General features: G+C 38.1%; 1 protein-coding gene across 5 annotated transcripts in view; it reads left to right on the top strand.

The window, feature by feature from the left end:
* The window catches only part of cdk14 (cyclin-dependent kinase 14), a 659,453-nt gene extending 653,745 nt beyond the window's left edge, over positions 1–5,708 (top strand). For all 5 annotated transcript variants that reach the window (XM_043690284.1, XM_043690286.1, XM_043690285.1 and 2 more), the window contains one exon: positions 2,133–5,708. The gene's annotated coding sequence lies outside the window, so the exon portion shown is untranslated. The remainder of the gene's footprint in view (positions 1–2,132) is intronic.
* The last annotated feature ends 6,920 nt before the right edge of the window (positions 5,709–12,628 follow it).

The following is a 12,628-nucleotide window of genomic DNA, read 5'->3' as shown; positions in this document are numbered from 1 at the left end:
GGAATTCTTGTGCATGTCCATGGCCAAGATTGGGGTGAACTAATGTATCAATAATGTGTGGAATTGGTATCCCAGCAGCCTACATAAAGAATGAAACTTGTTAGTGTGGGAGTTATTGAAATCCCACATAATCATTGAAATCACGAGGCATCTGCAAAGAAATAACACCCATGTCAAGTCATACCAGGGAGGCTACCATCTGCAGTTCAACCTTTGAATGTGTGTTTTAGCAAACTATTCAAGGATTCTGTTTGTGATGAGTAAAATAGTTGGTGACAAAGAAAATATCTTCACTAAGACTGGAGATACTTGCACTGCTTGTGTTATGCTTTGTGATTTAATCATCAAATTATGTGATGCTACTAGTGCACTGTCCATTTTTTTTTTTGAACAAATTTGAAGATGAAAAGGTGGGTGATGTAGAAGGTAAAGATGCAAAGTATCATATCTGACAGAGGGTAGGATCCTTACAATGATTCCATAACCAAAGTGATTCAGTAAATTCAGAGAAGGCTTTACGTTGAATACCAAACACTCTGAATTTGAGAGATTTTATAATGCTTTAATTGTGGTCAAAGATTTCTTTGCACATTTGATACATTCAATAAACAGTGCTGCATTAATATATTAATTACAGATAAGTTGTATCTTTATATTTCAACATGGCGATCATCCAACCAATAGTTTGTATTCCATACCAGGCATATAAGTCAACTGCTGCTCATGGACTAATATTTAGAGGCTTCAAAGACTCAAGCATTGATGTTTATGGTAGATAGTTTGAAGCAGTTTTGTCACCTATGTAATTTCACCTCAACTTGAGTGGATTTACAATTAAAGTGCATTTAATTTTCAAAAGAATTATTATGAATAACTGAAATAATCAATAATATGTAGGGTCCTTTTCATTATGCAAAGTAATTAGTTGGATTTTAGTAAATATTAACTTTCAAATAGAACATTTGCAAAGATCCATAGAATCTAATAGCAAGACCGGAGAAAATCAAAAAGGACAGCATAAATGATAGTTAATTTGAAAATATAAATGAGAAAAGCTAGGAAATTGTATCAATGCTCTTAGTGTAGCCTTCAAATGTTAATATTTGTTTCTATCAGAATAAATGTGCAAGTGGACTGTGTTTGTCATAATTGCGATGATTATTGCATATTGGTTAAAAATCCCATCTAAAACATTTGAAAAAAATTTAAACCAATATGCAAGAAAATCAACACACAAAATTCAAATTGAAAATTTATTCAGATGAATTTGATTTCTACATATGAATTTTAGAAATACATTTCCTTATTATTTACGTAGAATGTTGGTCATTGTTTACTAAAAACATTCTTACTCATTCAACTTAATCAAACCACAGTAGACATGGATTAGTAAAGATTTCAGATATAATTGAGTTCAACAGCAGCTCTTTACTAAGTTGGACTAAATCAACACCTTTGGAAGGAGGAAGAACATACAATGTTCCTGTTTTACAAACAAAAATCAAAGTAGACAGAATTCATTACTTTCAGCCTTGTGTCCAATGTGAATAATTGTAAATTTGTGGTCCGAAGTGTGAACATATTGTCTTAATACAGTAATTATCGGTACTACATTTCAGAGAACAGCAAGGTTCCAACATCATAGAGTCATACAGCATGAAGCAAACCCTCCTAGAATTAGAATTTATTGTCGGCCCTACTTGTCTATGCTGATCAGATTTCCTAATATGAATTAGTCCCATTTGCCAAATTTTGGCCTGTATCTCTCTCTAGCAGCTTATTCCATAAATGCACCACCTTCTGTGTGAAAATGTTGCCCCTTCAATCCCTTTTAAATCTTTCTGCTTTCACTTTAAACCTGAGACCCCTTTGGTTTTAGACTCCCCTACTCTGGGGGAAAAAAAGACCTTGGCTATTCACCGATCCATGCCCTTCATGATTTTATAAATCTGTACCCCTCAGCTTCCTACACTGCCATGGAAAAAATTTCCAGCCTATCTATCCTCTCCTTTATAACTAAAACCTCTCAATCTCAGTAACATTGTTGTAAATCTTTTTCATATTGACTTAAATTGGTAAAAGTTCACTCTAATAATGACAGTGATGTGATTGTTTCTTCTTTTTTATTGCAGGTTAACTCCATCGCCTGTTCCAAAGAGCAGCTAAAGAAGCAGAAGAGCAAAGGAATTCAAGAACCTATTCTCCTGTTGTTACGGTCATGTTAGCAAATGGCTGCTGTTTTTGTTACAATTCTTTACATTAGCATTGTGTGGGATTATGTGTGCTTGTACTCTGAATTTGACATATTGAATGCTAAACCACGGCATGCAAGAACCACCTTGTTTTTTTTTAAGTAGTTTGTTTAGAGATCCACTTTGCTGATAAATGATCCGTGCTGCTTTACAGGCTCTTGTCTGTCAGTCTTTTGATTTTCTATACTAGGGTAGCATTTTTGTAAAGCTCATTCAGATTTCATTGAAATGCTGAAGATTCTTTTTTGAAACTTTCATGGGCATGCCAGGAAATCCTCTGATGTCAGGATTACAAAGCAATCAACAGTGGCATGAAAGACGTTGCATATGTTTTACAAAAATCAGCATACTTTTGTATACAATTGAAATGAAATAGCTAGTGAACCACTGTGAACATTTCTGACAGTGCTCCAGCTGGGATCTTGCAAGGAACATAGAGAGAGAGTCATAGAGATAGATAAATCCACAGCGGATGGGGTGAGCTGCAGTGTTTAAAATGGCTTGTACTATCACGAGGATCATCTGCTTAGTTTTTTTGGAAGAATACAAAAACCATGTAAATAATGAAACCTCGTTAGTTCCGATTAAGTCGGGGGTTAGATTTATGCCCCAATTCTTTCAGTTCAGACTCTGGAAAAGAATTATTGCAGTGTGTCTGTTCAGGTTAAAGAGTCTGGAGTGACTCATTTGAGAAACAGAGTTAAAACGTATGAGGTTTGCAACATTCTGTTTAGCAGGAACCAGTGGGTTCTTCAAATACTGTTTTTGTCCTTCTAATTTTGTGGCCTCAGACCATCTATTTTGTACAGTATTAGCAACAACCCTGACCGAATTCAAATATAAAGACAAATGTGTAACACACAAAAAAATTTACACTTACTATTACCCTTGACTAAAATTTCTGCTTAGTTCATAGTGAAATTATAAACATATTCATTGCACATACCCTCGTGATCTCACTGTAACTATCAACAGATACCTTCACCTACCACAAGTTTTTAACGTCCTAATTTTTATTCACAGCATTTCATGTCTCTGCCTACTGTTGTGACCATTGTTTTCTTTTGTCATTCATAGGCTATTGTTACTATTTTCTCTCATAAAATGTAAGGGATTATGTTCAGGAGTTGAGCTCAAATACATTTAATTCTGCAACACAATAACAGTTGCATTTTATTTTCTTTCAACCCTTCTGGAAAAAAGTCCTATTTTACTGTTCTGTCCAGCCAAGAAAAGAACAAGCGTTAACATTCTGGAATATTCATTCATTGCAATAACAAAATTGAAGTCTGTAGAATAAGCATTGCATAAATCATACATTAAATGTACACAAACCTATTGTGGTTTGTTGCTTATCAGCCAGGAAGGGGGGAAAGTACAGATGGACCTTGGACTATTCCAAATTATATTATTAAAAATGCTTTTGTTTAGTTCAAAGATTAGAAGGAAGAGAGATGGACGTAATATTTTTTCCCATTTTAATTAAACAACATAAATGTGGGATCTTTTCAGGTTTTCCAATTAATTTCGATTAATAATCCAGTTTTATTTTTATAATTCCATTATGTTCCGATCAGCGTTCCTCTTTCCATGATCTTTTTCAGCATAATATTGCAGTCTGCCTACTTAGTACTGACCTTTGATTTTAAGAGACACCTAAATGTGAAAAGAACGTACATGCTTACATTCAATGTTATGAATGATAACTTTCAATATTATATATGTTATTAAGGACTGGTATTTAAGTTGAGTCAGAACTGTTGGCTTAATTTGCTTATATATCTTGTGAGAAATTAAAAGATGTCACAATGATTAAATTTAGATTCAGTCCTTCCTGACAAAAAACATTATTGTGGGAGTTAAAGTAAAAATCTACTTTGCAGTTTTTACATTGTGTAATGTGATGATGTCAATTTGTAATGTTTGACTTCACCTTCACTCAGTGTCAGCAGTTTCATATGCATAACTGCCAATCTGACCATCCCTTTGATTGTACGTTTATTTTGGTTGCGTCAATTTCTAACAGTTATTTGAATGAACAAATCTCAGAGCACATTTTGCTGATGCAACATACTATTAGTTACATATGAGGGTCTTGAAATATTAGTATTCAGATGTTTTTAAAATAAAGTTAGGAGGCAAGAATGTTTAAGAAATATCTTTTGAAGGTTTTTTTTAAACAAAGCCTGTTAATATAGATATGTCTCTTCAAGGTCATTATTAATAGTGAATTACGCATTTACAATACTTCTTTGCAATTTGACCCCATACAATGTGTATGAGAGATTAATTTCATGAATACGTTTTCTGTAAGTATTAAAACCAACTGAGAAAAAACAAGCAAATTGACCTGTACTGTAGCATAGTTACTTTATAAGAGTGGTTGTGATATTTGATTGAAGTGTGCTCTTTTTATTTATCAATCTTGATTTTTCTATAAAATAGTTTGCACTGTGTTTTGCTGACTTTACAATCACTGAAATATACAGCTTAGAATTTTAAAGGAATTTAATGGTGCACTGGGTACTTCAATTATGTCGGTACTTGCACAAGAAAGCAAACTCTAGGAGTTAGAAACTTTGGAAATATATTATGAAGTGAACACATTTATTAATTGTTTTTGTAAATATTATTTTACGTGCTTTTGCAGTGATACTACGTTGGGCATACAATATTATTTTTGAGTTTTTAATGTCACATCAACAGATGTTAATGAGCTTTATTTGATAAATAATTCTTGGTTGACTAAAATTTGGTACTCGCAAGAATGCAGAAAAATGTAAGCAGTCACTGTGCAGCTTGTGTGATAATCAGTCCAGTTCATCTGTTCGCTTCACTTGTCCGCATCATGGAATGTGCAGTCTCATATATTAAACTGCTAAAATGTCCTGTGAATATTTATTTTTTTGTAACATTTTAAAGAAATATGTTCCCTGTCAAGTCTTTACAAAAGAGTTGAGAAAAGGATGACACTGTTCATCTCAAGTTTAATGATAGTTCAGTGATTGAGATAACCCAGTATGCATGGTATCTCAGTTTTGAATGTCTCCCCATAGACATTTATATTAAGATCATCATATTTATGTTGTACTGTCTTGTAAATTCCTTGAGCACACAGGTGAAGGCAATCCCCAATATGCATCTGTGGTGTGGTGTTCAAGAAAACTGCACAAGTATGCTTCAGTTATATTGGGTTTTTTTGTATGATGCATCTCTCCAATCCATCTCCTTAACATGCTGTAGTTTGGTACAGAGACAAAAATATTCATGAAATACAAACAAATGACCAACATTAAAACAAAATCTAGAATGTAGTAACAGTATAAATGTTGCATTGTTTGTTACAAATTATATGTAATGTACTATTACAGACGTATTAATGGTATGTCCTTCTGTAACTGTTGGTTTCTTGGTACATGGAAATAAAATACATCTGTATTTTAAATGAGTGAGAATTAATTATTGCCTAATTTACAAAAGTACAATATGCTGATATTATTGACATGATAATAGGCAAATAATATTTAATAGTTCACAACAATGCAATAATTGCTGTTCCATATTGTCTTTTTACTTCATAACTAGTAAGATGAATGTGCAAATTCATTGCTGCATTTTGATTTTTTCCATCAAGTTTGATATGTTTCTGGTAATGTAAAATGTACAAATCCACTGAATTGCTAGCACGTTATCTGAACAACCTCATTATTATGGTACTAAATAACAAAGACCAGGATGAGTCTTTGGCTTTGACTCAGCCAATTTCACCACAGTCACTTACAATTCATCCTTTGTCTAGGAAGGAGGAAATTGCTCGTCAAAGTATCTCAGTTGTATGGGGGTACACATGGAACTGTATGCCTGTATTTACCTTAAGGAAGAGAAAAAGTAAAACTGAAAGGGTGTGGGGTGCTAGCAAGTGTTTGGAAAAGGAAATATTTTTTACTGAGTAATTGTTATTATATGAGTGACAAATGAATGCAATGACCCTCAAAGACTTGTCATCCTGCAGGAATGTTTGCATTCTCACCATATTCCAACTCAGACAAGTACTTGGATTTATGTGTCAGATCAGCATGTTAATGAGCTTTATTTGAATATATTTAAACAAATTGGTGGCTTTACACAAGTTCTACGGTGAACATGCAAGATTCTTGGCCTGATCTTTTGCTCCAAATCTATGAAAGACAACCAATGTTGCCACTTTCCATTAATCAGCTCTGTAATTAAGGCTGGAATTCAAAGTGTATGTTCACATCAGTAAGTGGTGTCTAGGTTAGACATTTTTTTCCTCCTCTGAAAATTTCTTCCTTGCCCTCTATATGTCACGTCTGCCTTAAATTTGTATATTATTATCAATATGGTTCCAATTACCACAACAAAGAAAAACACATTGGAGGATCCACTTTGTAATCCCTTAGCACTGCTGGCAGCTTGCACTTGCGAACTACTACGCCCAGGAGGTTAGATCATAAATGTGGGCATTTACTGGGGTCTGGCAATATGCAAGGTGTCTGTGGTTGATAAGGTACTTGGCATTACCATGAAAGTGAGAGTTTTGTTCTTGATGTGCTGTTAAACAGGCCTCCAAGGATATGAAAAAGCAACTTAAATATTACTGACATTTCAAATCACTGCAAGTCTAGAAAGTCATCAATATTGATAGTCAGGTCCAGAATATGGAAGTGGGAGGGACGTTTTTAATGCAAAACAATACCCTAGAGAACCACATCAAAAAATAAATAACAATAAACAACATGCAGACTGAATTACATATAATAGGTTTGTAATTAACCGTTTAATTGCCTTGAGAGTAAGCTGTTTAGATTCCATAAAGGGCATCTACAGATTGAATTTAAAAACAAGAATGCTAAATACTTAGCAGGTTAGGTAGCATCTCTGAAGAGAAATAAAGGTTTCAGGTCAAGATGATTTGATTTCCTATTTTCAGCACCTGTCCTCTTTTAATATTGTATCTACATGTTGGGATTCCTAAAATTCCACGCTTTACAAGTTCAATTTCGTTGGCAACCTTTTAATAGGGTTCTAGCTATCTGCTCACAGTCTAAGTTGAAAGCTAAGATAGATCATAAAAATAGCAAATTAACACTCGCTATAGATCACCCTAACTTGTGAATGAGTCTCTGTCCTCTACTTTTAGCCTTGAACTATGGCCAGTCTTCCTCAGATTACCCGGGGGATAATCTTTCAAAATGTGTACAACTGGTGAAGCTAGCTGTTTCTCACTACTACTTGGCAGATTATAAGTTTTCTCCAATAACAGACACTGCCAACAAGCCAAAAATATACTTTGTTTACCATACTGATGAGTAATGTGAAGTGGGTCTCTGTGCCAATGTGATGCCAGGTATGGAGGTTGTAATAACAACTGGTAAGCTGTATCAAAGAAAGTATCCTAATGACCATTTGCAACAGACAGGGTACTGATCATTACTGAACCTGGCTGTGTTTGCAAGTGTCAGAATACTATGTCCTATGTTAGTTATAATTAGAGTAATAGAGATGGACAGTACGGAAACAGACCCTTCAGTCCAACCCGTCCAGGCTGATCAGATATCCCAACCCAATCTAGTACAACCTGCCAGCGCCCGCCTCATATCCCTCCAAACCTTTCCTATTCATATACCCATCTAAATGCCTCATATGTTGCAATTGTACCAGCTTCCACCACTTCCTCTGGCAGCTCATTCCATACACGTACCAACCTCTGCGTGAAAAAGTTGCCCCTTAGGTCCCTTTTATATCTTTCCCCTCTCACCCTAAAGCTATGCCCTCGAACTCTGGACTCCCCCATCCCAGGTCCTCAATTTTATAAACCTCAATAAGGTCACCCCTCCAGCCTCCGACATTCCAGAGAAAACAGCCCCAGCCTGTTCAGCCTCTACCAATAGCTCAAATCCTCCAACCCTGGCAACATCCTTGTAAACCTTTTCCGAACCCTTTTCAAGTTTCACAACATCTTTCTGATAGGAAGGAGACCAGAATTGCACACGATATTCCAACAGTGGCCTAACCAATGTCCTGTACAGATGCAACATGACCTTCCAACGCCTGTACTCAATATTCTGACCAATAAAAGAAAGCCTACCAAATGCCTTCTTCACTATCCTATCTACCTGCCTCCACTTTCAAGGAGCTATGAACCTGCACTCCAAGATCTTTTTGTTCAGCAACACTTCTGAGACCTTACCATGAAGTGTAGATGTCCTGCTAAGATTTGCTTTCCCAAAATACAGCAACTCGCATTTATCTGAATTAAACTCTATCTGCCACTTCTCAGCCCATTGGCTCATTTGATCAAGGTCCTGTTGTAATCTGAGGTAACCCTCTTTGCTGTGCACTACACCTCCAATTTTGGTGTCATCTGCAAACTTACTAACTGTACCTCTTATGCTCGCATCCAAATCATTTATGTTAATGACAAAAAGTAGAGGACCCAGCACCGATCCTTGTGGCGCTCCACTGGTCACAGGCCCCCAGTCTGAAAAAACCCTCCACTACCAACCTCTGTCTTCTACCTTTGAGCCAGTTCTGTATCCACATGGCGTGTTCTCCCTGTATTCAGTGAGATCTAACCTTGCTAATCAGTCTCCCATGGAGAACCTTGTTGAATGCCTTACTGAAGTCCATATAGATCACATCAACAGCTCTGCCCTCATCAATCCTCTTTGTTACTTCTTCAAAAAACTCAATCAAGTTTGTGAGACATGATTTTCCACACACAAAGCCATGTTGGCTATCCCTAATCAGTCCTTGCCTTTCCAAATACTTGTACATCCTGCCACTCAGGATTCCCTCCAACAACTTGCCCACCACCGAGGTCAGGCTACCGGTCTATAGTTCCCTGGCTTGTCTTTACCGCCCTTAAACAGTGGAACCATGTTTGCCAACCTCCAGTCTTCCGGCACCTCACCTGTCACTATCGATGATACAAATATCTCAGCAAGAGGCCCAGCAATCACTTCCCTAGCTTCCCACAGAGTTCTTGGGTACACCTGATCAGATCCTGGGGATTTATCCACCTTTAATCATTTCAAGACATCCAGCACTTCCTCCTCTGTAATATGGACATATTGCAATGTGTCACCATTTATTTCACTACTTTCTATATATTCCATGTCCTTTTCCACAGTAAATACTGATGCAAAATACTTGTTTAGTATGTCCCCCATTTTCTGCGGCTCCACACAAAGGCTGCCTTGCTGATCTTTGAGGGGATCAATGGTGCTGGAAGAGCACAGCAATTCAGGCAGCCTCGAGGAGCTTCGATGCTGCCTGAACTACTGTGCTCTTCCAGCACCATTGATCCAGAATCTGGTTTCCAGCATCTGCAGTCATTGTTTTTACCTCGTTGATCTTTGAGGGGCCCTATTCTCTCCCTAGTTACCCTTTTGTCCTTAATGCATGTGTAAAAACCCTTTGGATTCTCCTTAATTCTATTTGCCAAAGCTATCTCATGTCCCCTTTTTGCCCTCCTGATTTCCGTCTTAAGTATACTCCTACTTCTTTTATACTCTTCTAAGGATTCACTCGATTTATCCTGTCTATACCTGACATATGCTTCCTTGTTTTTCTTGACCAAACCCTCAATTTTTTTAATCATCCAGCATTCCTTATACCTACCAGCCTTTCCTTTTACCCTGAGAGGAATATACTTTCTATGGATTTTTGTTATCTCATTTCTGAAAACATCCCATTTTCTAGCCGTCTCTTTACCTGCGAACATCTGCCCCCAATCAGCTTTTGAACGTTCTTGCCTAATACTGTCAAAATTGGCCTTTCCCCAATTTAGAACTTCAACTTTTAGATCTGATCTATCCTTTTTCATCATTATTTTAAATCTAATAGAATTATGGTCGCTGGCCCCAAAGTGCTCCCCCACTGACACCTCAGTCACCTGCCCTGCCTTATTTCCCAAGAGTAGATCAAGTTTTGCACCTTCTCTAGTAGGTATATCCACAGACTGAATCAGAAAATTTTCTTGTACACACTTAAGAAATTCCTCTCCATTTAAACCCTTAATACTATGGCAGTCCCAGTCTATGTTTGAAAAGTTAAAATCCCCTACCATAACCACCCTATTATTCTTGCAGATAGCTGAGATCTCCTTACAAGTTTGTTTCTCAATTTCCCTCTGACTATTAGGGGAGTCTATAATGCAATCCCAATGAGGTGAGCATCCTTTTCTTATTTCGGAGTTCCACCCAAGTAACTTCCCTGGATGTATTTCCAGGAATATCCTCCCTCAGCACAGCGGTAATGCTATCCCTTATCAAAAATGCCATTCCCCTTCCTCTCCCGCCTCCCTTTCTATCCTTCCTGTAGCATTTGTATCCTGGAACATTAAGCTGCCAGTCCTATCCATCCCTGAGCCATGTTTCTGTAACTGCTGTGGCATCCCAGTCCCATGTTCCTAACCATGCTCTGAGTTCATCTGCCTTTCCTGATAGGCCCCTCGCATTGAAATAAATGCATTTTAATTTATTAGTCCTACCTTGTCCCTGCCTACCCTGACTGTTTGACTCGCTTCTCTTCTGAACTGTACCAGTCTCAGATTGATCTCTTTCCTCACTCTCTCCCTGGGTCCCACCCTCCCCACTTTACTAGTTTAAATCTTCCTGAGCAGTTCTAGCAAATTTCCCTGCCAGTATATTAGTCCCCTTCCAATTTAGGTGCAATCTGTCCTTCTTGTACAGGTCATTTCTATGCCAAAAGAGATTCCAATGATCCAAAAATGTGAATCCTTCTCCCATACACCAGCTCCTCAGCCATGCATTCATCTGCTCTATTCTCCTACTCCTGCCCTCAGTAGTGCATAGCACCGGGAGTAATCCAGATATTACTACTCTCAAGGACCTCCTTTTTAAATTCCTGCCTAACTCCGTAATCTCCCTTCAGAATCTCAACCTTTTCCCTTCTTATGTCGTTGGTTCCAATGTGGACAATGACCTCCTGCTGGCGCCTCTCCCCCTTGAGAACATTCTGCACCCTCTCTGAGACATCCTTGATCCTGGCACCAGGGAAGCAACACACCATTCTGATTTTTGGCTGCTGGCCACAGAAACGTCTGTCTGTACCTCGGACTAGAGAATCCCTAACACAATTGATCTCTTGGAACCCGACGTACCCCTCATTGCATTAGAGCCAGTCTCAGTACCAGAAACTTGGCTGTTCATGCTACGTTCCCCTAAGAATCCATCATCCCCTTCATTATCCAAAACAGCATACTTGTTTGAAATGGGTACAGCAACAGAAGGCACGAGCTGCCTACCTCTCTTACCTTTCCTGGAGTTACACCAGCTGTGTGACTGTATCTGAGATTCCACCCCCCCCACCCTATTCCTATAACTGCCATCCATCACATACTGTTGCTGTTGCAAATTCCTCATTGCTTCTAACTTTCTCTCCAACCGATCCATTCGATCTGATAAGATTCGCTACCAACAGCATTTATGGCAGATATAATCCGCAGTAACCCCGAAACTCTCTTTAAACTCCCATATCTGACAAGAAGCACATATCACTGCAAAAGCCATTTTTGCTCCTTCACAATTTACAGACCCAGAAAATAACACCGTCTTATTCCTCTACAAAATACTGCCTCAAGTTAAATTAATAGTTATGGCTTATATTTCAAGTTTAATCAAGAGACATATCTAAAAAAAAAAATATATAAAGAAAGAACCCACTCTACCCACTATTGCAAACCTTTCTGTAGGTCACACTTAAAAACAATACACTTATCTGCTTCTGTGCTGTGAACTTCGCCCAAACAGTTCCTCCAAGATCAGTTGTGAATTTCACTTAGTTTTCCCAGATGCACTCCAATTTCCAGCGATACATGAATTCTGCAATTATTAATCAATCCAGGTTCTGTAAAGAATTTCGCCATAAACCAATTGAAGATCCTTCATTGGTCTTGCAGTGTGTTGCATTTTTACATGCTCAAAGCTACATATACAAACACACAACCTTGTTTATGTAGATAACAATATTCATATTGAGGGGTGGAAGGAGGTCAAGGTGAGGGTGATAGGCCGGAGTGGGGGTGGGGGAGGCAAGGTCAGGAAGAAGATTGCAGGTTGGGAAGGCGGTGCTGAGTTCGAGGGATTTGACTGAGACAAAGTGGGGGGAGGGGAAATGAGGAAACTGGAGAAATCTGAGTTCCTCCCTTGTGGTTGAAGGGTTCCTAGGCAGAAGATGAGGCGTTCTTCCTCCAACCGTTGTGTTGCTATGGTCTGGCGATGGAGGAGTCCAAGGACCTGCATGTCCTTGGTGGAGTGGGAGGGGGAGTTGAAGTGTTGAGCCATGGGGTGGTTGGGTTGGTTGGTCCGGGTGCCCCAGAGGTGTTCTCT

Source organism: Chiloscyllium plagiosum, chromosome 5, assembly GCF_004010195.1.
Source record: "Chiloscyllium plagiosum isolate BGI_BamShark_2017 chromosome 5, ASM401019v2, whole genome shotgun sequence".
NCBI classification, from domain to species: Eukaryota; Metazoa; Chordata; class Chondrichthyes; order Orectolobiformes; family Hemiscylliidae; genus Chiloscyllium; species Chiloscyllium plagiosum.
This window is presented reverse-complemented; position numbering and strand designations above follow the sequence as displayed.